General features: G+C 43.7%; 1 protein-coding gene across 2 annotated transcripts in view; it reads left to right on the top strand.

Moving 5' to 3' along the window:
* Positions 1 to 891: 891 nt before the first annotated feature.
* The window catches only part of Ttll7 (tubulin tyrosine ligase like 7), a 124216-nt gene continuing 99787 nt past the window's right edge, over positions 892 to 25320 (top strand). For both annotated transcript variants that reach the window (XM_032897195.1, XM_032897194.1), the window contains exon 1: positions 892 to 1102. The gene's annotated coding sequence lies outside the window, so the exon portion shown is untranslated. The remainder of the gene's footprint in view (positions 1103 to 25320) is intronic.

The following is a 25320-nucleotide window of genomic DNA, read 5'->3' as shown; positions in this document are numbered from 1 at the left end:
TTCTGGATGGAGAGAACTAAACAGTTGTTAACCATTGCGTTCTGGAAACACAATGTGAGTCTGGCTGGGTCAGGGGCAGGAAACCCATGGAAGTCAAAGAAATTTCATGCTTATGAACTTTTCCCAGTCACGTGAGGTTCATCTCATGTAAGATCACGATTATTTCTGAGTTACCAAGACAGCAATCTCTGAACTCATGAACAAAAACCCACAACTATTCTTGAATTTCTTCTGGGTTCTTCCATAGATCTGTTCAAAGTGTCTGCCCCTTCAATCTACATTTTCCAACTTCCGTGTTGAGAATTTGACAGTGGCTCTAACGTCCTCAGACATACAAACCACCTGCTGGGAGGGCGCTCACTCGATCATACCGTCTAACTTTTAGATTGACTTTTGATATTCTTTTATTATTAGCTAAATAATGATAAAAGATCAGAAGAGCCCATTTGCGAGGTCTAAGGCACTCCTCTGTGATAAGCTGACACAGGGACTTGGGACCTGGTAGCCTAGGTCACCGGGTGAAGAAGGAGGTGGCTCAGATAGGTGTCAAGCCAGCTCTCCTAGCATCCCCTTAGGAGGGGACGCCACCCTGGAGCTAGCGTTGCTAGGTCCTCTGTTAAGGGCGTTCCGAACGCTCCCTGAGCGGGACCAAGAATAAGGCGGGGTGAGGGGTGTCCTGGAAAGCCCAGCTCATCCTTCTGTACACCTAAATGAGAAGCCACGGATCCAAGAAGTCCGTAGCTCTCAGGGCGAGCTGCGGGCAGAGGTCCCTCCTTTTCCTTGCTTTTTCCTGCCCGTCGCTAGCCCTCCCGAGGTTCTGGTGCTCGCACCTCCATGCACGACGCGCACCCCTGGGCGCAGCGGGCAAATGGTCTGGTCCATCGGTAGCTTCCACCCCCTTGGGAACGACAGCTGCTCCAGCTGCTCCTGGTCGGGTCGAGCTTCTGAGCTCTGAACCGTGGCTGCCCCGGCGGTGGGCGAGCTGAGGTGATCCCAGGACGACCCGTGGGGTGGGCCGACCGGGGAGCCTCCAGCCGCTGGCGGGGAGTTGTAGGCCACCGAGGGACCGGCCCCTGGATCCAGCCAGAGAGGTGCCTCAGCTGTGAGTACCTGCCCTTGCCCCCGCCCCTCTCCTCCACACCCCAGGTCCAGGCGCCCATTCCCCCGTCCCTGTCCTGGCTGGAGACGTGCCAGGGTGGAAGCTGTGAGGAGGGCGGCTGCTGCCAGGCTCATGATTCAGCATCATTGGCGCCCAGTGGTTTGGGTAGAAGGAGGAGGGGGACTAGACCGGATTATTTGTGGGGTCCCACTTCAGTTTCTAGACCCGCTCTGGTAGTGTGAAGGGGGCAGAGCTTCCAGTCCCCTACTGGGTTGACCTGTCTTGATATTCTGTTCCGAGCCCCAGTGTCTACCTCCTTGAGCAAAGCATGTTGTGTATTCTTGAAAGTGTGTCAGTGAGCTCTCGCTCCCCCCACCTCCCTTTCCTTCTCATCCCACTAGATATCCACTTTATCTGATTATCAAAACATCCCCCAAAACTGAAAAAAAATTTTTTTTGTAGAACTTGTCTTATATTCAGCATTGATTTGACTGATTCAAAAAAGAAAAGATGTATAGGGATTATGAATAATAACCATGTTTTAGGCACATTTGTGTGTGTGTGTGTGTGTGTGCGTGTGCGTGTGCGCGTGCGCGTGTGTGCACGCACGCGCGTGCAATCGAGTTAGATTATCACATCAACTCAGAGTCAGTTCTGGAAAGTAAGGACCAGAAATCTTAAATTACAATCTCAAGGTCACAGAACAAGAATTTGAATCCAGGTCTCCCTCACTGCAACATCCACGGACCATCTTCTGTATCAGTCAGTCTTGGGTCCTTCATTAGATATTAAGTATAAAATTAATTTTCATGGGAGTAATCTTAAGCACTAGCGACAGCGACCTGTAAACTTTCTGCACACATGGGAGTGACCCTGTGAGAGAACATCCACTTCCTTAGCGTCTAGCAAAAAATGTCTATTTGGACAACTCTCTCTGGGAGAGCTGGGCCCGAAACCAGAGATGCACAACCCGATTGTGGGTGGTGGTAGATGCTGGATGCTCGAGTCTTGGGAGAATCAATTAGCCTCACAGTAAGCAATCTGGAAATTGCTATTTAATCTTTGGGCAACACTCAAAGGAAGAACAGTGATCTAGTTTACGGGGTGCGAGACTGAATTGTGCACAGCGCGGTGTTAAATAAAGCCGGGACTCAAGTAATGCTACTTGGCTTGTCACAGCCTTGGGACTTGGCATGGCAGGTGACAGTTTATAGGTTAAGGAGCTGAACTAAGGAGGAGGTTTGAGGTCATCCAGTAAGTGCTAGCACACGACAGGCTTATTAAATAGAACATGGATGTGCTAGAGTAAGATGGGTACGTGGACAGTGGGAAATGGGTTTTGTTCATCCGTGCCCTGCCCGTCAGAGGCAACAGTCATATTGACCTTGTACGCTCCTCTGCAGAAGTGGTGGACACTGGGTCTTTCTTTCTCCTCTGGCAGGTCCTTTGGCTGCTTTCATTTATGATTTATGGATTTTTTCCCTTAAGATATGCAACTCTTGTTGATGTCCCGGGTGTCAGGTTGCTAATGCACAGATGGTGTTTATTTCTAAGTCCTGGCAGAGTATTTGATGGCACACAAGAACACGGCCATTTAGTCCATCACTTCTGAAGCACTGGAACAATTGATCTGGAGAACTCTCTTTTTCGTTAAAAGGGATATTAATAGACTAAAGTCCACAGCCTAAGTAAGGACCTAACGTGGAGACAAAGAGTTATATTTGTCGTTCGGACAAAACCTGCAAGAGAAGCGGGACCCTGTGAGTGGTCTTGTGATTTCTAGAAGGTCATTTCATTTGTTATTTATATTCTGCACCTTGGTGAGGCATACTGCAATCCAATCTGTTTGATCCCAAGAGGAACCTCGGAATGGATATGAATGAATAAGCAGAAATAGACTATTTACTGCTCCAGAAGCAGAAAATGGAAAGTGCAGGTCCTGCTAGTGATGTCATAGGCAGGGTTTTAAAACAGCGAGCGGGCTTCACTTAGATGATACCACCGAGGGTACAGCTGCTCTGTAGAGTTCTACTTCCTCACTGCCTCCTGTGTATTTGGCCAGTAACTACTGAAAAGCATCCAAATTTATGACTTCAAGAAACTCCAGGTCTAGATGAGAGGTATTTACCTACTCAGAAATAACGAACTGAGTGACATAGAATGGTCTCAATGTCGGCAGGTGGCTTAACATTAGGTGCTATAGCAATACCTGAAAGAGGGAACCCGTAGAAGCGGGGGTGGGGGTGGGGGGTCAGACGGCCAGGACCGTCTTCGTGCACAGAAGTGAATTAAGTGACCATCTGAAACTTAGATGATTTCCATAGGTAGAGAAACGGTCAGTTGAGATGTGCTGGGCTCTGGGCTATGAGGAACTTCAAAGGTCAGGTGTGAGACTGGTGTCTGATGAGGTAGCCACAGAACCAGTAGAGATAGTTTTAGTCAGAGTGAGTTTTTCTTGTTCCCGATCATCGTTTCCTTTGCCTCAGTACCCTAGCAGGAAAATGGAGTCCTTTCGGACACTAAAAGAATTATCAACTAAATGCAGGAAAAAAAATTCTGTGAAAATAAAATATTCCTTTTAATGAGAGTCACCCTTTAAATTTTTTATCCATCGTACAATTATGAGCAAATTGGAAAGTATGAAAATATAAATAGGTAGCGGACTCTTACCAAGCGAAGACAACCATTGGCAGCTTTATTCGTGTTTGGCTTCAACTGGGAGTGGCTATTACTGTATTTTTTTTTCCACTTTTACTAATTTTCACAAAATTGTGAGCACTCATTTTAAATACCCAAGTAGCTCTCCATGAGGTAGACATACTGATTGATTTCCTAATCAATCCTCCTTGTCAATAAATTATTGATCATAATCATGACATCCTGGTGAGCATTTTGATGCCTAAACTTTTTTATCTTGAAGATCAAATCTGTAGGCTGACATCTCTGGAGAAAGGGTATGGACTCTTCAAGTTGGACGCTTTCAGCAAGCTTTGAGTCTCTACTAAAGCTTACATGTCCAGTTCAGGTGCAGTTGGCTATACAATATTAGTGTGTTTTTAAAAATGCTAGTCATGTCTGTGGCTTCTCAGATCGCCCTGTTTCGGGCAACTCAGCTTTTCCTCTGAACAAGTAACCATATCCTAAGAGCCTAGAGAAAGTGAGCATTTAGAGCTAAAGAAAGAAGACACGGTTAAAGCCAGAGAACAGGTCTGATGTGAAAGGGGGAGCGTCTGTCCAGAGAAGAGGCACCTGTGATAGAGAACCTTCATTCAGCTCCTGGGGATGTGTTTGTGGGCCCAACTCTACCATTTTCCTGTTTCCTGAAACAGTCTCCTTCAGACTTTAGCCTCCCGTCTTCTATGTCACATTCCCAGGTCTTTAGCTTTGGTACCTCAGTAATGCTGGGCACGGATTGAAGCTCCCTCAGTCTATAACGTAGAGAATCAGTGACCCGTGCCACACCACAACTCTTTGCAGGAGCCCCCACTACAAAGTCCACCGGTACAAGGCACATTTGATGGGCCTTGATGGCTCCTGTTTACCCCCTGCTGTATGTTTGTCAGAGATGACCCTTGAGCAGAGGGGCGGCTGGGAGATGCATAACATGTTTAGTGTCACCACCCAACACTTAGATTCTTACCTCATTTCTCACCAGAGGAAAAAATTTCCTCTGTGGAGGAGACCGTGCCTCAGTTTTCCTTATGTGTTGAAAAGACACATAACATCCCTTCCCTATTAAGAGTAAGACAGGAGCCCATAGTTCAGAAGGTGCTTTACCTGGGCTCTTGACTTATTCCCCAAAGTTCTTCATTGGGCTTCTCTGGGGATCCACTTCCGTCCTTCTTTCTGACACTGGGGCTCCACTGAGGCAGTTGGCTCTAAAGGGTCTCTGGTAGGGGAAGGGAGACAAGGGGTATGACTACTATGGAGGACACACTTAGGAGCTGAAGCTTGTTCTAAAACGAGTCAGTCTTGAAGCAAAGAAGACTAGAGCATTGCACTGCAAACCTCAGTGGAGCTTGACCGTCCTCTTAGGCCCCAGGAGATGATTTCTGATGGAAGCTAGGCTTTCAAGCACCTGAGGATTTTAAGCTGAATTTGCCTTATGGTTAGTTGGAGCCTATTATGAAAAAGTTGGCTTAAGTTCTTAGGAGCTTACAGGTCTCTTTCCATTTGTCTCAGGCATTATTCATCAAACATAGAGTGGATGTGTAACTGGGTTTAACTCTTCATTCCCCGTTCACCTTTATTTCCCATTGGACCACATGACCGCCATTCGTGTATACCACTAGTGTATACCACTAGTGTCCCATTAGTGACAAAGCCAAGACAACAGGCTCATTTAGACTCTAGGGCATGGGTGCTTGATGTGTTAACTCCCCACCTTTCTTTCTCACATCTTTTATTTGAAAGCACCTGGTTGGTTGGCTGGCTTTTTTTTTTCTTCAGGTTTTAGAATTCAGTGGTCAAGAGCTCATTGGGGTCTTCTCTCAGGGTGCCCCAAAGGTCTCTGGGGTCGCTTATCCCCGCCCTGAAATTAATGATATTGTCGATATGCAAAGCCGCCATGTTGGCTGCTGATTCTCAATTGTTGGGACACCTAAGCTACCAGCCCTGTGTTATTTTTGTCCCTCTGCCTGGCCGTGTGAAACGAAACGTTGCATTTGACAAAGGATTATTTTTGAACAATTCTAGCTCTCTCACCCACTGCCTTGTGAAGTGTGAACTGGTACCACACAGCCTATTCGACGGGATGAAAATAGCCTGGTTTCTTTTTTAAAACTTTATTTTTATGTGGAAAGTTCCTCCCTCCTCCGTTAGCATTTGGGCAGTGAAGCTGTCGTTTAAAGCAAGTAGGACATCTGTAGATTTAGCCGGTGAGGGGACAGCAATCCAGGTCGCATCTTCAAGATCACTCCCTGGCTGTAGGTCGTGGCTGGCTTGTGGACATCCCTAGACACTCTCATTGAAGGTAATTCCATCTCTCTTCTCTAAGTATTCCTCCTTGAACTGCATGCAGAACTTAATTGGCATTGCCTTACTGTATTTTAATGTGGAATATTGGTGAGAAAAGCAACTGTAGGTTTGAGTCACTGCATTTCCTGGAAACATCTTAGTGCGTAATTCTGTCCTAATTGAAAGTCTACTCTTCAAAGGACCCATTAGATAAAACATGCGGCCACATGGAACATCTGGAGTGATAACTGGAGAAGCAGAATAGTTAAGTTGGTTCTTAGTCTGTGTCTGGTACAGTCTGCGGCTAACTAATGGCCCTGGAATAGTCCCGGAAAGGGATAAGATGGGAACTGAACCCTTTTCTGTAGTCGATTGGTTTAATATTCATGAGCCATCTGGGAGTATATTTACTTAGTCTTGATCACATCCACAGAATAATCATGAGTGACATAATCTACAATCCTATGATGGGCAGGAATCATTTTAACAATGTGAAAAATAGAACTAAAGAGACACAAAGCCAGCAGACATTGGCGTACAGAGAACCAGCACCTGGCCCATAACCGTCCCTCTAAATACATGTCTCGGTATGGCTTCTCCACACCCGCTGCTCGTACCTTATAGGAAACGAAGAGGATGCCCATGGCTGGCTTTTATTGATAGTCTTTTGGTTTCTCTTCCTTTAGGGCACTTGAGAAAAACTTAATTTATTGAATACCTTCGTGATCAATAGTTCACTTTTAAACCCACTAATTTTGGAAAGTATGAAATATCTTTTCTAGAAGTCGACAGAGATAAGTTGAAAGAAAACAGGCATCTTAAGTACTAAGGGAGGCTGTAAGGGAGGGAAGGACCAGTGCTTCCCAGAATCAGTAATGAGCTTGGGTCAGAGTTGGCTCAGCAGGAAAAGTGCTTGCTTCACAAGCGAGAGACCCAAGTTTGAACTCTCGAACCCATGTGACCCATGTGAAGGTGGAAGGAGGGAAATTACTTCCTAAGGGCTCCTCTGATTCTATTTGTCCCGTGTACATGTGTGACCTTCCTTTAATAGTGTGCATATGCACATACAAATATTATATAAATGACTTTAAAAGTTAAAATAATATTAGATTATATCTGAGCAAAAACCTTTTTGCACCTGTCTAAAACTGATACCAGACAGACATTTGGTGTAATGAAATGGTTGCTGTTCCCTATGTTTTGGGGCTGTCGTTTTGGAAAAAGTGACATTTTATTTTTAAAACGTTTATTTGGGGGTGTGTGTATCTCAAGAGCTTTTTTTTAGCCTTGACTCGGTATTAAGTATAACATGACTTCCTCATTAGTTAAGCATAGCATATGTGTTTCCATTTGGTACTTAATTTGAGAATGTTGTTTCTAGAACATGCAAGGGATAAGAGCAATAAAGATACAGAATGTGTGAATGTTAAAAAGCACCTTCTATTGGGAATAACTTTAAGAAAATGCATGTGGGGGGTGGAGAGATCTCTCGGTGGTTAAGTCATTGTGCTGGAATGGGTCCCAAATTTGGGCCCTAGCCCCCCTTGTGAGGCAGGTCACAATTGCCTGTAACTCCAGCTCCAAGGGAGCTAATACATCCTTCTGCCTTCTGTGGCCCCCTGCTCTCACGACCACAAACCTACACAGACACAGACACAGACACAGACACAGACACAGACACAGACACACACACACACATACACACAGACACAGACACAGACACACACACACACACGACACACACACACACAGACACACACACAGACACACACAGACACACACACAGACACACACACACACACACACACACACACACACAGACACACACACACAGACACACAGACACAGACACAGACACACACACACACACACACACACACACACACACACAGACACACACACACAGACACACACACACACACACACACACAGACATACACACAGACACACACAGAGACACACACACAGACACACACACAGACACACACTATTAAAATAATTATAATTAAAAATAAAATAATATCAAAGAACCTCATAAAACCCAAAAAAAGTATGCTCAGTATTATCGAATATAAATTTTGGATCTTCAAAAATTGGCTGATGATACCGAAATGGACAGTCCATCTTTTTACGTAATCGTACATCTTGTGTCAATATGAAAGTGATTGTAGTGTTTTCTAAAAAAAAAAAAAATACAGCAGTCACTGCTGACCTATGATGTCATCCTTCACGGTTTCATTTACAAATGGATAACCGTGGTCTAAAAAATATCAAGTGGGAAGTTCTTGAAATAATGGTTCACCGTTCTGAGTAGCGAGGCTCCAGAGCGTGCAGGCAGTGGCACTGGGGACTTAGATGTGGTAAGAAGAAGTAGCAAATACCCAAGCAACCAGGCAAGAACGCCCAATAAGGAAGAAAACAATCAAGGGCAGTGGTTTCCATGGCCGTGAGCACAGTGAGGTATGAACAAGGACATTCGTGTGCCTTTTGCGTGTCGGATCGTTGGGCTGTCTTATTTTCACCCTTGAGTTGTCGTTGTTGACTTCCTACTGTGCCTAGTTTATGAACGGAACACATACATGCACAAAACACATACATGCGAAACCATAGTATACTAGAGTTGGATCTGGCCAAGATTTCAGGCCTTCGCTGTGTCTGGGAAAGTATGTCGTTCCTCTTTTTATGATCTCAGCCACAGGTAGCCAACATTGTGCTTTCTGTGCCTATGAATTTAAATATGTTAGATACTGATCTAATGAGATAGGATCTCAGGGGGACGGAGTCAGAAGCTGTGTGCCCTCAGGGTTCACCCTGCTATATGTAGCAGGGGTCAGATTTCCCCTCCATCTGAAGGCTGAGTAGTAAGGCACTGTGTGGATGGATCCCACCGCGTTCCTCTGTTGGCTCCTTTATGGCATCTGTGTTGTTTTCACTCCATGGCTCTAGTGGATGTGGGAATCACACGTCTCTTCAGGCTCTGTCTCCGCCGTTCTCGAATTGCATTCGCAAGCAGGGTGCCTGGGTCATAGGGTGGTTCTACTTTGCACACTTTGAGGAACTCCCATGTTGTTTTGTACAGAAGTTTCAGTGTTTTGCCACCAGCCCTGCACACGTGTTCCAATCTCCACACTCACGCTGACACTACCTCCTTTGGGGTGTTCTGTGAAGTGACGTCTCACTGTGGTTTGGGGTGTATTTCTCAGTGCCACTGCACATCCACCTTTTCATATGCTTAGAATATACACATTGTCTTCAGAGACATGTCTATTAAAGGCATCCGTTTAGAAATAGCATTAGATATTTGATTGTTTCAAAAAGCATTCTTTGATTTTCATTGTTACACTGTAGCGTTTGTGCACTCTAGCTGCTAATCGTGTGTTCAGTAGATGCTTTGCAGATATGGTTTCCTATTCTGTGGATCATTTTTCCCCTCTGCTATGGTCTTTTTAATTTTATATAGTCAATTTTTCTATTTTTGCTTTTCTTGCTTACATATATAATTGTTTATTTTAGCAGTCTAAAAATTTACTGTTGGATTGTTTCAAAAGGTATGTTCTTCAATTATTTTTCCTTATTTTAAAAAATCTATGAGATTACTTTTGTAAATCTGTAATCATGATATATACCATGCCATTTTATAAATTAAACTTAGCGTCCGTCTTGTTTGTCTGTGGAAACATTTGAAGTTAGTCAATATCCTCACTATCTCAGCTTTTCCAAGTTGTGAGCATGACAGATTCTCCCAGGCTGTCTTACTTGACGTCTTCTGTCAATATCGACAAGTTTGATGATACAGATTTTGGCACGCATTAAAGTCCTTTCTCTTTACCTGGAACAAATATGAATGACACCCAATTTCAAATTACTGTTTCTATTTTCTTGTTGTCAGTGAGTAAACGTGCAGTCGGTTTTGTGTCTCAATTTTGTTAGCCTGTAACCTTACTGAATTTGTTTCTTGGTGACAGAATTTACAGATATTTTCTCTTCATACTAAACATCTGCACAGCATCATTACATCATCTGCATTACATCATCCACACAACAATTTGCTTTCCTTCCAACCTACACGCCTCTTTTGCTCTTAGTGCAATGGCTGGAACCTCTGGTATCACCTTAAATAAAGGTGATGAGTTGATAGCGTTTCCCTGTTCCTGGGGTTAAGCAGACATTGCTTAGTCCCTGCTAAGTACAATGCTAGTGGTAGCATGCGTGTGTGTGTGTGTGTGTGTGTGTGTGTGTGTGTGTGTGTGTCTGTGTCTGTGTCTCTGTGTGTGTCTCTCTGTCTGTATATATGTGTGTGTGTCTCTCTGTGTGTATATGTGTGTGTCTCTGTATGTGTGTGTCTCTCTCTGTGTGTGTCTCTGTGTGTGTGTGTGTGTGTGTGTATTGTCATTGTCATCCCACTGTTTCTGCCAACCCTTCCATAAATTGAAAATGTTTAAAACCTTGCAAATTGCTTGTGTGCTGAATATATATTTACGTTTATGATTCCTTTTCACTTCCCCTCCCAGAAAAAAAAAATAGAGTAACTATTTGCATAGCATCTGTGTTGTATTGTTAGCAATGCAGAGGGCTTAAAGAATGCACAGGATGACAGTGTCCATTACATGGGAATACACGCTGCTTTATTAAGGAATTTGAACACGGACAGATGTTGTTATCTTTTGGGGGTTTTAGAACTCCTGTGCCTGCTGTTTCTGGAGGTCCACGACATCCCTCTCTGTTCCTAATACAATGAGACTTTTACCGTGAATGGTGGTGACAGCCATAAGTGGTAGAATATGTCTGATTGCAGCACTTGGGAAATAGAGGCAGGATTAGGAGTTCAAGGTTATCCTTGGCTATATAATGACTTCGAAGCTAGTAAGGGTTACATGAAATCCTGGCTCAAAATTCAAAAAGACAAATAATTATTATTGATTAGTCACAAGCACGTATATACACATAATTGCTACATTTGGTAAGAACATTTGCATCTAAATTTATGAAGGACAGTGGTCTGTGGCTTCTTTTATTCGTTCTTTGTGTGATTTTGGTCTTAGGTTCTAAACCATGAGTTGGGAATTATTTCTTCTTCCATATTCTGACGGAACCATCTGGGACAGGGACATTCCCTTTTCAGAAATTTTTAAATTAAAAAAAGACCTCTAATTGTTGAGTAACTGCTCAGATGATGTCTTTTCTCTGTGAACAAGATCTGGCAGTTTGTCATTTTTGAGGGACATTCTCCAGGTGACTGGGTTTATGCGTACATTTGTCCTCGGATTTCCCTCACTACCTACTTTCCACTGCTTCGAAGTTTCTTCTGCGTGCTCCGGCTTTCTTTTCTCTACTTTTTAAAGTTCTTAGACAAGCTGAGGGTGTGGACTCATGATGTCTTCTCCCATCTCATGCCAGCATTTATGCTCAACACGATTCCTCTTGACACGGTTTCGCTTCTGTTTTACAGAGTGTGGCGTTACATTATTTATTTACAGTCTGTTCTAGATCAGTGTTAAAGAAAGCATTTCTGTTTGACCCCTGGGCTACTGAGGAACCTTTTTTCCACCTGTGTATGTTTTGTAAGGTTTTATTTTATTTTTTATTTATGTGTGTGTGTGCATGTGTGCATGTAAGAGTTTACACACACACATGCAGGCATCTATGGGGCCAGAGGAGGGCATTTCTTAGAGCTGGAATTGCAGCAGTTGTTAGCCTCCAGACATGAGGGACTTAAACTCAGATCCTTTGAAAGAGCTGAAAGTGCTTTTAACCTGTGATCCTGCTTTCCAGCTTCCTTTTACATTTAAGTTAATTTTAATTGGGTCTTGAGATTTGGCCCAGGTAGTCTTGAATTCATGGCCCTAAGTTGTCATCCCAGCCTGGCCTCTGAGCGGCTAGAGCTACAGGTGCAGGCTGTGATGCTTGATGGAGAAGAAACTGACTTCTCTGAGTGGGGAAACTTTGCTGCCTTGGTTTCTAGCTTATTTCTTCTACTTAGTGAAGGAATCTATTGTGGTTTAAATTATTTAAAATTTGCCTAAAAGTTCACCTTGGTTTGTAAATCTTCCTGGGTTTTATGGGTGAAAATACAGCATGTGGTAGAAGCCTGATGCGTTCTTGAAATAATGTGTATTCTCCTGGTTCTGGGTAGGATATTTTAAAGCCAACCAGATCCTATCAGCTAATCCATCGCTCAGCTCCGCTCTCTGAATGCAGCTCTGTCAACTGTCACATATATGTAGGGTCCCTCAGTGTTCGCTTTTCTGTGACTAGTATTTCAATAGCACAATATCCTTCAGATTCACCCACCTTGTCACAGGGAACATGATTGTCTCGTCAAGAGTTAAATAGTATTCCACACTATAACTACATGCTATATATATATATATATATATATATATATATTCTGTCTATCTATCTTTATGCTATATATATTAAACTTTTCTGTCTGTTGACCAACACACTGGGGCTGGAGTCATCCCTTTGCTTCACTTGAGGACTCCCAAAGGATACACTGGATCCTCCTTGTCCAAACTAACCCCATTGAAAGGTTATTGTCATAAGATCTGAGTCTACTAACGACTTTTGACACGCTGAACTTATGAGGGAATCAGAGTCAAGTTCATGTCTTACCTCCATATTGTTCTGAAATTATGAACAACCACTCTGGTTAAAAGCCAAAAAGTATTTCATATAAGAAATCTTCATTGTGATCATCTCTTGATTAGAGCCTTTTAATTTTAAGCAAATGCAGTGTGTGCTATTCTATGACTCCCGAGTGTTCTTTCCCTTCTTCCCCGCCCCCAACACTTTCCAGTCTCTGGTGAGCAATATTCCACTCACAGCTTGTGTGCATCAACTCTGTCCAGTTCCGTAGGTGGATGCCAGCTCTCGTGCACGTTTCTTTTGTTCCTGAATAACAGCACCTAACACACTCCAGCTTCACTGGTGTCTTATCATCGACTGACTCCACATTGCCTATGTGTACTGCGTTTCCTGTTTCCACGGGTTAGCTGTTGTGAACAGTGCTACAGTAGATGTCAGAGCAAAGACGGCCTTTGTGCATACGGATTGAATTTTCTTTGCCGTGGATCTGCCAACGGGATGGCTTGAGTGTCTGATAGCCCTACCTTAAGTCCCAATGAACTTCCAGACTGTTCTGAAGTAGTTCTACTAATATACATTCCCGCCAGCAGTGTCAAGCGTTCCTGTGTTTTTCACGTGCTTGCCAGCCGTTGGTAACTGGTACAATGACGTACTGACTGTTTTTGACTGAGTGCATTTTTCCTCTAGGACAAGCAAAGTCTCCAGTGGGCCTTTCTAGAAGATGGTTGGGAAGGTTGATCCTTCCTTTTTAATGAAATGATTCTAATCTGCCCATCTCTTTTGCATTTGAGTCCTGGAGAGGGACCCTCTCAAGAGACTTTGTCTTCCATATGTTGCTTCTCCTCTGTTTGTGAGGAACTAGACACAGGTCCCAGGAAGATGAGAAAGAAGGGCTTCGTGGAGTCATAAAACCTCTTGGGTTTTTTAGTAGCGGGCTCTCCCTTTCTGAAGTGGCAGTCTATTGGACAAGCTGCCTCAGATTCCATAAAGATTAACATTACTATTCTACCTCTGTGGTGATTGGTTATATCCTTGGCAGGTAAGGTAGGTGTTCTGGGGGACCTACCTCATACGTTTAAAAGGAGAGGAATGGAAAACACCGGTTTGGGAGCTGATTCCCAAAGGCATGGCACCCAAAGTATAACCTCTATATGCAGGTGAAGTTGTCACACAAAGCATTGCTGTGCGCAGAAAAATAAACAGGATGCAGAAGACTGCTGCACCTGACATGAGTCAGCGACACTGTCAGACACCATCCAGTGCGTGTGTGTGTGTGTGTGTGTGTGTGTGTGTGTGCATGTGTGCATGTGTGCGTGTGTGGGTGCGCACGCGCACATGTGCGTCACACACTCAGACATCAGGCTGGTGTCTGTCACTAACGTCCAAGCCTGTGCTATAACGTGAAGCTGCACGAGAATGGTCAGGTCAAATATGGAAACGGAATAGTGGTGTGTAATTTTACCTATGTCTGAAGATGTGGTGAGGTTGTTACTAGTGCTTCTGGAGTTTATCCTTCTGGAAGCCCCACCCCACCCCCACCCCCACCCAGTAAGCTTTTCAGAGTGCTTCGGATTCCTCAAATAGATTATGGCAGAGCAGTGTCTGTGTTCTCTGGGTCACTCTAAATTTAAGTCTCCTTTCCATCCTCTTATAAATTCCTCAAATGGTAAATTTTGATTCTAGTTTTTAAAGTTTTTATATTCTGCAGTTGAGAGCATACCTGCAGTCAATGACGTCTATTAAATCTCTTAAAGTTCAGATTGCTATGCTATAAAGGAGTTTATATTGATGGAAACTGTAAGGTATTAAAGCCACAGTACACACATACACACAGTACATATATAATATGTACCGTAGAAGCAAACTTCGTTTTGAATTATCGAAAGTCACAGCATTTAAGTAACGTTGGCAAATGGGGAAACATGATAAAATGGCTTTCTAGAGGTGAGCACACAGTAGGAAAATTTTGATGGAGTTTAAAAGTCAAGATCTCGAGAGCATCGGTGGGTCCCATTTGATCGGGTTTTTAGAAATTTCCCTCCTTTATAGATTATAAGATAGGGAGAAACCGTAAGTTAATTTAGTGTATCTTGTTAACTGTCATCTGCTGACTTGGAAGCAAGTAGGAAAAGATGAATCCGGAAACCCATTTGTGTTGGAATTGGTAGAACAGGCTGATGGCTGTGTTCTAGGACCTACACTGGGTACCTCACAACCTCCACTGGAATCAGTACAGCACCCTCTTCTGGACGCCACAGGCACTGCACTCACACGCATACACAAACACATGCACATAGCTTTAAAGAAGTTTCTCTTCCTGTGTTTGGTGTGATCTTTGGCGGAGAAGCTTGTCTTTGGGAAAGTACGTGGCTTACCCAGGTATTAGAGTAGTGGTAGAAGAAATTTATAATCATTCAGAAAAATGGACGACACCTTTATTTTTAATAATTTACTTCATAGCACCAAAATGTTATGGGTAATGTAGAGGTGCTTGATATTATTATTATTATTATTATTATTATTATTATTAGCTTAATTTTGGATTTTTTGAGCAGGCTCTCTCTGTATAGCTCCTTGTTGTCCTGGAACTCACTCTGTAGACCAGGTTGGCCTTGAACTCACAGAGATCTGTATGCCTCTGCCTCCCAAGTGCTTGGATTAAAAGCGTGCACTCTCACTTCCCAGCAGATATATATATATATATATATATACATATATATATATGTATATATACATATATATTCTATAAATAAATAAATATATTCTATAAAATACATATATGTATATATTCTATAAATAAATAAATAAATAAATAAATATATATATATATATATATATATGAAACTCTATATTAGAAAGTTTTTCCACAGTCTGCCCTTTTCCGTAGCAGCATTTAAGCAGGGCTGGGGATGCAGCTCTGTCTGCAGAGCATTTAACTACCATGAACAGAACTCGGGTCCTCACCACTGCATACACCGTGTGGCAGTGCAGACCTAGAGTTTGCAAGGTGGGAGGGGAGCAGAGTAGTTCAGAGATCTCCCTGGGTACAGAGCGAGTGCAGAGACAGCCAGGTCTGCACGTCCCAACATGAGGTACTGTCGGGTAACGTGACAGTGCCATTCTACCCCGCTGGTTCTCCCCTGGAGACAGGAAGGGGAGAGGTGACGACTGAACTGTCCACTGGGTGCAGCAGTGCGCCCAGCAGAAGGGAGACACCACAGGGGAGTGTAAACTGAGGAGGGAAGGACTTTCTCCAGACTGCCTTGCGTCTAGTTTGAGTATCCTTCAAGTTTTGTCTAAAATTGTGATAGGAAGTACAATTTTCTTCATGATATTGTCTATACCCCCCCACATGTACTCACGCATGCACGCACACACATACTTTTTAAAATGTTTCTAACTTAAATAGAATTACATAACATTTTTTACTCTCTTTTTCCTCTCCAGCCTCACCTAGCTACCCTCCATCTTTCATGTCCCCTCATGTTGGTCTCCTCATTTTCTTCATTATTATTACACACACACACACACACACACACACACACACACGTATATATAATCCATGAATGTTTACGAACGAGTATATCTAAATATAACTTGCTGAGTTAGTAATTGTTGGCGTGTATATGTTCTCAAGACAGACCACTCTGCATTGGACAACCCAAAAGGGGGCTCATCCCTCAAAGAGGCTAATTCTCCCTTCGCCAGCACGTCACTATTTGCCTGTATTTCTTTGTCTAGCGGTGGTTTATGCTAACATGTCCATTGAGTTGTCACCGTTCTGACCTTGTTTAGACATTTCCCAGAGAGATTGTTTCACACCAGACTTCCTTGTGTTCCGACTCTTATAGTCCTTCCACCTCCATGGTGTTTCCTGGACCACTGCTGGAGGCGCTGTGAGGTAGAGAACCCATTGGTGCTACACTCTGCACGACCACTTCATCTTTGCATTGTGTCCAGCTGCGGTTTCCTGTAGTGGTCCCTGTTGGCTGTAAAGAGAGGCTTCTTTGATGTGGGGTGGTAGCTACGGTCATCTGTGGGTAGAAAGGTAAGATTTAGACTCCAGGAAGGAGTCGCGCTGGTCTAACACAATGGCGTCAGTAGATCCTTTCCTAAGTCCATGAGCTCACTGATCCTGGGGGAAGCAGGCTAGATTTCCAGGACCAGTACATGATTTTCCTATTGCCGAATGGGCTGTATGCCCGGTTAGACATCTGGGTTGCCACCTAGATGTGAGTGCCACTGATCACACCTTATGGGTAGCTTGCCACGCTGGTAATCGCGGTGGTTCATATGTCTTGCAGATGGGTAGGTCTCTGTAACTGCTGCCCTCCCTTGGCAGCTTGGGAAAGCTTCAGGTCAGATCCAGCTCATGTCATCTGAGTCCCCTGTCCTAAGTGTGCAGTGTTTTTAGCAACTGAGGTCTACCCTAAACTCCTGAGAGGTGACCAAGGGCCACATCAAAAGTGTACATTATTTTTGGAGTCACTTGGACTACCCTGATCGACCGCTCAGAGGGTAGGTTTCCTCTGCTTGGTACTGGGATAACTAAAGTCCACTGTAGAGCTTCAACCACACACACTCACTGAGTTGGTCTCCTGCTCTCCTAAGGTTTATGGTCTGCATTTACCAATGAAAGATTGGGGTTGGGGGATTTAGCTCAGTGGTAGAGCGCTTGCCTAGGAAGCTTAAGGCCCTGGGTTCGGTCCCCAGTCCGAAAAAAAAAAAAAAAAAAAAAAAAAAAAAAAAAAGAAAGACAAGCAGACAACATACTTACTAAGGCTCACCATCTGTAGAGAGGCTCTGTCATCTGATGCAGACACACAAAGGGACCATTTGGGATTCCTGACTTGTTTCCTACCGTCCTGTTAACAATGAAGGCGTCTTTGCCACCGAGAAGCAACAGGGCACAGTGCAAAGGGGTTTAAGACTCTAATGGAGCTGTCCGACACTCGGACAAGTGACTGAGTGTCTCTGAGTTTCAGGTTTTCCCATTGAAAATGGTCGGTAGGGCAGTTCTGAGGAGGAATCAGAAGTGTGCATCTGTCTGAACAGTGGTTCTCAGCCTTCACTGTGTGTCTGCATCACAAAAGGAGCTTGAGGAAACCTTGACCCAGGCTGAATTCTAGATCCATTATATTAGAAGATTCGAGTCTGGAACTGAGGCTGAGGCTTCAGGTTTTTATTTTTGTTTGCTTGTTCGTTTTTTGTTTTTTGTTTTTTTTTTTTGTTCCATTCACATAGTTGATAAAGCCTAGAGTATGGTGCAGAGAGTGACGTAGGGTTTGACACATGCAGGTGACCACCAGCAACATACGTAGTTCATTCTTCTAGGCTGCTTACTAGTGAAGAAGAAATATTTGCTTTGTATTCGTCCTTCTGTCACATAATAGGTTAGTATGTGGCCGCCATTAAGAAGACATTGCTTAGTGGTATGGAAAGTGCTGACTTAAACATAAGATGTACATGGCATTGCTTAAAGATGGAATTGGCTTATGCTAACGTTTCTAGACTTTACATAAGACTTAAATATTTAGATTAGAATCTAAACCTTCAATACTCTCTTATAGAGTAGGTGCAGTATCAGTTTGACATAGGTAAACTCTTCAAATATATAATGGTCTCCATATTAGCAAGAATATGTTGATCCTGTGTAGCGATACTTGTGTGGAGTAGTTGGGTTGACTTGTAGAGATTGTGAGAAGTGCTGAAGCCATAACTGAATGTGATGGACATTGTTGTATTATCAGTGTGAGGATCTGCTCTATGGTCTCCCTGCTGACACCAGGATTGGGTCATTTCCCCTGGCACTGTGGAGCCAGGACCGAGGAACTGCAAGCCTAGAGAAACGCCTGCTCCTTTAATCGTGAGCTTTTGTTCAGATGCGGTTAAGTTCATTCCACAGCAGTAGAAATTCATCCTCTCCACCGAGAATAGGGGCCATATTCTGAATCTAATCTTTCAATGAAGCTCTCCAAGGTGATAAGCCCAAATTAGACATACTCCATGCCGATTGAATCCCAGAGTTTGGAGAGAAGCATTCAGACCAGAGTTGCGTCTCCCAGAGACCTGCATCGCCAACTTGATTCTCTTTGTCTCGTGCACCCCTTCGTATTTCCCAACAAGCTCCCATGGCACCGTGGAACCAGACGGGCCTCTCAGGTTTAAAAGTTGAAATTTAGCATGTATTACATGTAGATTTTTGAGCGACATTGTCCGAGTGATTTAATTAAGATTAATAACAAAACATCTCATAAACGCTAATAAAACCACACATTCCTGCGTGACTGATAAAACAGGCTTGAATTTGCCCATGATCTTGCCCATCATCCTCGTTTTTCTGTGAAATGCTGACCACATTCTTTTGAAGAATTTTTGCACATAAATACTATATGCTGTAGATTTGTTACTGTTAAAGAGTTTGAACATTTTAGATAGATGCCTGAGGAAGAAAGGAAAGGAAAGCCAAGGGATTCCTGGTCCTGAGAAGACAGCTGTGTTGTTGTTGACCTTAAGCTGTCAAGTCTTCCAAACAACTTTCCTGGTATCTGGGGGTGGATGGGTGGGGAAGATGTTGCCCATTAGGAGTTCAGTGCAGAGGTCAGCCGTGGTAGGGACCGTGAACTTGGAATGTAATAGGGGTGCATCTGGCCTGTAGCGGAAGGAATGGGCCCACTTTCTTTGTAAGCAGAGAACTGGTGTTGGAATCGGGTCCTATAGACCAGAGTGGCTTTATATAACATATGTAATTATCCCCCGCTTCATCACATGCAAGTTGATGGGGAAAGTCTCTACCGGGTATGCTTTCTGGTGTTAGAGCACAAAGGGTGTGAGGCTGACTGTTAAATTGTTTGCTTGAAGGAGCAGGGTGCCAGTCTTACTGCCTACGGCAGTGTTGTCATGTTTATTGGCAGAATCCTTGCCAGACACAGAGGGCTTTAGAATTTATCACACAACCTATATAAACACTCGTATTTATTCCTCCAGCCATTAAACAAACACTCGTCTGTTACCCAGCATGTCCCAGTGCCTTCTGGGTACTTGGGATAAGTGAGTGAAGCAAGCAGCATCCTCTTCTTTGTAAGTCTGTAGTCCCCAGAGACGGCTAGAATCAGGCTAGAAGGGACCAGAGGCTGTGAGAGTGAGGTCGGAACGGGAACTCCACCCGAACATAAGCCAGGGACAGGACGGCTTGCCTTCCAGATGGGAAGAATGGATGTGCGAAGTCTGTGTACGTGGGAGAGACAAGTGATTGGAGCACAGAGAAAGGGAATGTGCCTTAGCGTCTCCGTGAAAGGCTGGAGGGAAGCCGCCAGCTGGATTTATCTGACGGGAGTTCCATCAGGGAGGGGGGCCTTCAAAAAAGGCACGATGGAAGAATCTATAGCAAAGTACTGGTTTTAGCAGTCATCCGGAAGACGTTGAGTTCTTGCATCCCTGCATCTGTGGTGAATCAACAGACAATCAAAGACCTGGACATGACTGGGAAAGCACAGGTCAAAACTAGTCTTTGTCAGACTGCTACTCCGTGTAACCCTAACAGCGGGGTTGGACTTCAGGAGCACCTGATGCTCTTTGCCACGGGGCCACATTTATGCCTGGATGTGACAGGTTTGGAGAGGTTGAAGGAGAAGACTCTGGAGAAGGCAGGGAAGCTTCCCCTTTATTGCTGCCCCACGTCATCAAGGACAGAAGCAGAGCAGTGCCTGCATGGGGCCCTGTCCTTGCCCCCAGGGCATAATGGCAATCTTAAAAAAATGCAGGCTGATTCTTTCTGTCACTGTCACTAACTTGAATTCAGGCAAGGACAGGGCTTCTAAGAGATATGTATTAGTTTAGTCTCTCATCCCATGAAAGATCATTTTCAGTTAGATTTTGAGTGTTTTCATGTTAGCATTGTACAGCCAGCAAAACCTATGCAAGCCAGCTGGAGTGGTGGTTATTTAAGGTGGGTGTCTCAGTTAGGGTCTTACTGCTGTGAACAGACACCATGACCAAGGCAAATCTTATAAGGACAACATTTAATTGGGGATGGCTCACAAGTTCAGAGGTTCAGTCCAGTATCATCAAGGTGGGATCATGGCAGCATCCAGGCAGCCATGGTGCAGGAGCTGAGAGATCCACATCTTCATCTGAAGGCTGCTAGTAGAACACTGGCTTCCAGGCAGCTAGGATGAGGGTCTTAAAGCCACAGTGACAGACACACTCCAACAGGGCCACACCTTCTAATAGTGCCACTCCCTAGACCAAGCATATACAAACCACCACATGGGGCAAGGATGAGAGAGTAAATAGTAGATTTGCATTCTGGAGTCCTGTGTTCCGGTGGGGAAAACAGATCGGGAACATTTGAGTGGATGACGTGATCATGTTAGGAACTTAGTTAATGATCAGAGTGAGCAGTGGTGCCAGCAAGGACGAGGGCAGAAACAAGTAAGGGCGAGTTACGGTTGTAGAGTACCAGAGTTGGGTGATGTGATTCTTAAGTGCCGGGGCAGAGGAAAGCGTCAAGGTCACGGACTGGTTCTGGACACTGAGTTTGCTGTGGCACTGAGAATATCCAGATGGAAATGTCTGGCAGGGACATCGTATGGATAGCAGTCATTGCTACAGGAGCAGAAGCATCCCTTGGAGAGAAATATTAGTTACCTGCGTGTACATCACTGGCTTTCTTTCTGGGGCCTCAGGCTGGCTCACTTCTGCTTTATTCTTGGGCACTTGGTACCCCACTGCTTCCCCAGCACTGAAGAGAACCTCCCCCCCATCTCTGCTCTAAATCTTTGCATATTCACATGCTTGCCTCCCTGCTGCTGTTAATCCCATGTCATCCTAGCTCCCAGTGGTCCACATCATCCTTGTTTCAGGATTAGCGAGCTTTATTTGCATAGTCAAATAGCCTCATTTTTCCCTCTTTGCCTATTAAGGGTCTGACTATCTGGGGACGATACACAAACAAGGGAGGCTGTTGTGTCCAGTAAGTCTGGATTTTCAAAACACGTTTGAGGCAGCCTCTACCCCGTTGCTAGTCTGTTGTACGCTTTGTCTCTCTCTCTTTTTTTATTGTCTTCAATCTCCTGCCTCCCCCTCAAAAACCAGATTTTTGAAATTGTCTCCCTCTGCTCCTGCTTTGTCCAAATGTTCGTTATATATTTTTTTCTCGTTTTCTCCTCAGTTCTTGAAGGTCTTCTTTTCGTATACAGTTTAATCTTAGTGATCTGATTTTTTACATGGCTGTCTCAAAAATAATCAGCTCTACTTTTCTAAGTAAGATGACTTCCTCCTTTTATTCCCTCCCTCCCTCCCTCTCTTTCTGTAGATCTCAAATGTCTGTTTATACTGCTCTTGAAAAGGCAAGGAACAAGTCTCCTACACACCTTCTTAGCAACAGGGCCAGCATACTGCATTCTACCACCTTGGGGTCTCCACATTCTTCTCCCACCTCTGACGACCGCCTGTCACAGCAGGTAAAAGCTTTTCATCCAGAATACACAACGAATTCATGAGGCTCAAAGCAGACCTTCCAGTTAAAAAACAGACCAAGGACGGTCTGGCATGCAAAGGGAGATCCCTTAGCTGCCTTACAGCTGTATTAGCAGCTGCAGCAGGGGTAAGACCACACAGTCCTCTAATGCCCCGCGTCTAAAACCCTGACACCACCAAACGCTAATGTGTAGAGCAACTGGGATGCTCAGTGCCTGCTGACATCAAGGAATGGAAAACCACGGTGAAAATGTATCGAAAAAAAATCTTCACGTAGGACTCAGTTTCTTTAAAGTAGACAAAGTATCTTTCACACCCAACTCTCTAGAAATAAATCTACTAATTACCAATCCACCAATCTACTAGTTGCATGAATTATTCACCCATTTATGAAGAAGGCAGAGGTTGGTGTAGGACCAGTGCTGAGCGGCACCCTCAGCGCCCTGCTCTCATCCCCTCTGGTGTCTTCCCACTTCAATAGGCTCCTCCCCCTTCAGTGCTCTACTGGGCCTTTCTCTGCCTGAGGGTGTTCAAGGCACTCCTGAAAGCCTTGACGTGGTCCTTTGCCATCCCCCGCCAAGATGCTTTCTCTTTTCTGTGCTGCTCAAAGGCAGGAGACGATGAGAATTAATCCTCCATCGCTATCGCTCCCATAGTAACTTTCAGCTGAACACTGGGCGCGCTCTCAAACTGTGAGCTTTATCTCCGCGGTGAGCGAGCATTGGTTTCCTGGTTTCCTAGGGGCCTAAGCCCTAGCTTGACACACCCTTCTTGGTTGCCTTCCCTTCCCTGTACCACTTAGCAGCATTTCCTGTTAAGTTGCCCATGCTGCTGGTGTGTGAATCCTTGCTTTTTGAGGAGCACGAACAGGCAAGAGGCACCATCTCTCATTTCTTTTCCCCTCCTCCTTCTCCTCGTCCTCTCTTTTCCTTCTCCTTCTCTTCCTCTACTCCTTTCCTCCTCTTCTTACTCCTTTTCCTTCCCGTCCCTTTCTCTTCCTCAGTGTTCCAGGACCTTGTCCCCATTTAGGGAATCTCTCTGCTGCCGAGTTCTATCCCCGGTCTTGGTTTTTAAAAATTGCGAATGTCTTAATTTACACCCACTTCCTGGTGACCTCAGACCTGACACAGGAAAGAACTCAAATCAGAACCTAAAGAATAAATTAGTTCCACATTGACGAGGAAGGTTCGGTTTCTAGGATTTCAGGGGTGTGCTTTCTCTCTCTTCATCTCTAATGGGAAAACAAATCTTTTCAGTGGGTTCAGTGCTTGCCCGGTCCCCCTTTGCTCTGACTGCGGTGTGGATAGCACTCGGTTAATAGGACTTGTATTCTAACTTCACTGATATTTTTACATGATGACCTCAGTCTTGGCTTGAGAATCTGGAATCTGGGATCAGCTTGTTTACATTTTGATTTGCCCTGGAACCGTTAGCCTCAGAGGTGGTTTAGCAAATACTTCAAGGACTAAAATAAACACAGAATGCTATGACTCACAATCATAATCCTTCCGCACTCCTTAGGAATCAGTCTTCTAGAAAAAGCCAAATTAAAACAGGCCTTTATTGATACAGCTGATGAAAATTCATCCTGGCATATGATTCATGGTTATTTCCTATTATTGTAACATAGTTGGATAAAATGGCATATTTACTCAGAATTAGTAAATCAAAGCAAACATTAAGCTTCACAATTCATTCATCCATTCAAGGGAAGATAAATATTATCTCGTTTCATATGAATCATTCACAGCCTTGCTCAAGACACTGTATCTTCTCAAACTAGTGAAAACTTTTCACACTACATTTTCCTAACCATGTCATAACCCACTTTGACTACATTGAGTATATTTAGATTGTTTCCAGTTGCTATTTTCCTTTTTTATTTTATTATTTTAATTTTGTATGTATGAATTTTTAGGTCAAGTCATGAATTTTAGGACAGGTCATGAATTTTAGGACAAATTCCTGGAGTTAAAGGTGCTTGTGAGTTGCGGTGTGGGTGCTGGGAACAGAACCTGAGTCCTCTTGGAGAGCTGCCAGTATTCGTCGTCAACTCTTCAGCCCCAAAAATTCGGTATTTTAAGGAGTAGCTTGGCATATTCCAACATCGTGGATGCTTTTCTCAGGTCTGGCTTCTGAAGGTAGGATCCTTACACCTAAGGCATACACACAGGACATATTTGAGGAGTTTTCAACGTTTTGTGGTTGATTTCTAGAATGTTTGTTACTGATTGTCTAAAGCTATACAGACTTCCTTCAGGTGAAGTGGCAACTTAAATTGCTTTGAGTTTATTTCGGTAATTTTTCTGTGCTCATTTTTTTTCTAATTTAACAGCAGTAAAGTTAGTTATTCATAAGGCGGTGATCTAACAATACAGAGACAATGATTTATTATTATTATATTATAATATATTATTATAATTATACTGTTATGAAATGTATTATTCATAAATGACATTTCGAGTTTAGCATCATCACACCGAGTCAGTATAATTCAGGAAGCAAACTAAGAAAACTCACCACCGCCCCACCTCGTTTGCTTAAGTTTGCTTGCTTCTCCTCTGGGAATGTAGTATTTCATTTTCCATAACTCTATTACCTGCATATTACATCCAAGGAACATCTGACACTGGATATTGTCAAGTGGTTTTTTTCCTGTCCCATTTAAGACCGTGTTCGAGTTGAGAAAATAGAAACAATAAAATCGAATAGAAGAATTTTGCAGCTGTTATTTGAGATGACTAAAGTTAAGAAATATTTGGGGATGATGGAGAGTTAGCTCATCAGTTATGAGCACTTGATCGTCTTCTAGAGAACTCAGATTTGAACCCAGCAACCTCGTGGCCGCTCAAAATCAAATGTAACGACAGTTCTAGGGGATCCTGGCCTCCATGGGCACCAGACATGTATGTGGTAGACAGACATACACGCAAGCATATATGAAGTAAAGATTAAAACAGACGTATTTATAGAGTGCTATGTTGTGCAGATGGTTTTATAGTCAAGGAAAATTTCCTCTTTAATAATTTGTTATTTATATTTTATATTATGATAAGCACAAATGGTCTTCTTTGGAGAGTAAAAGGTTGAAATAAGTGTGCTCAGTCCTTATTGTGATCTTTCAGAAGAGTGAGTTGTGTAGATTTTAAGTAAAATATAATAAATAAAATAAAAAGGAAGGTCAGAAACTGGGTATG

Source organism: Rattus rattus, chromosome 3 (assembly GCF_011064425.1).
Source record: "Rattus rattus isolate New Zealand chromosome 3, Rrattus_CSIRO_v1, whole genome shotgun sequence".
NCBI classification, from domain to species: domain Eukaryota; kingdom Metazoa; phylum Chordata; class Mammalia; order Rodentia; family Muridae; genus Rattus; species Rattus rattus.
This window is presented reverse-complemented; position numbering and strand designations above follow the sequence as displayed.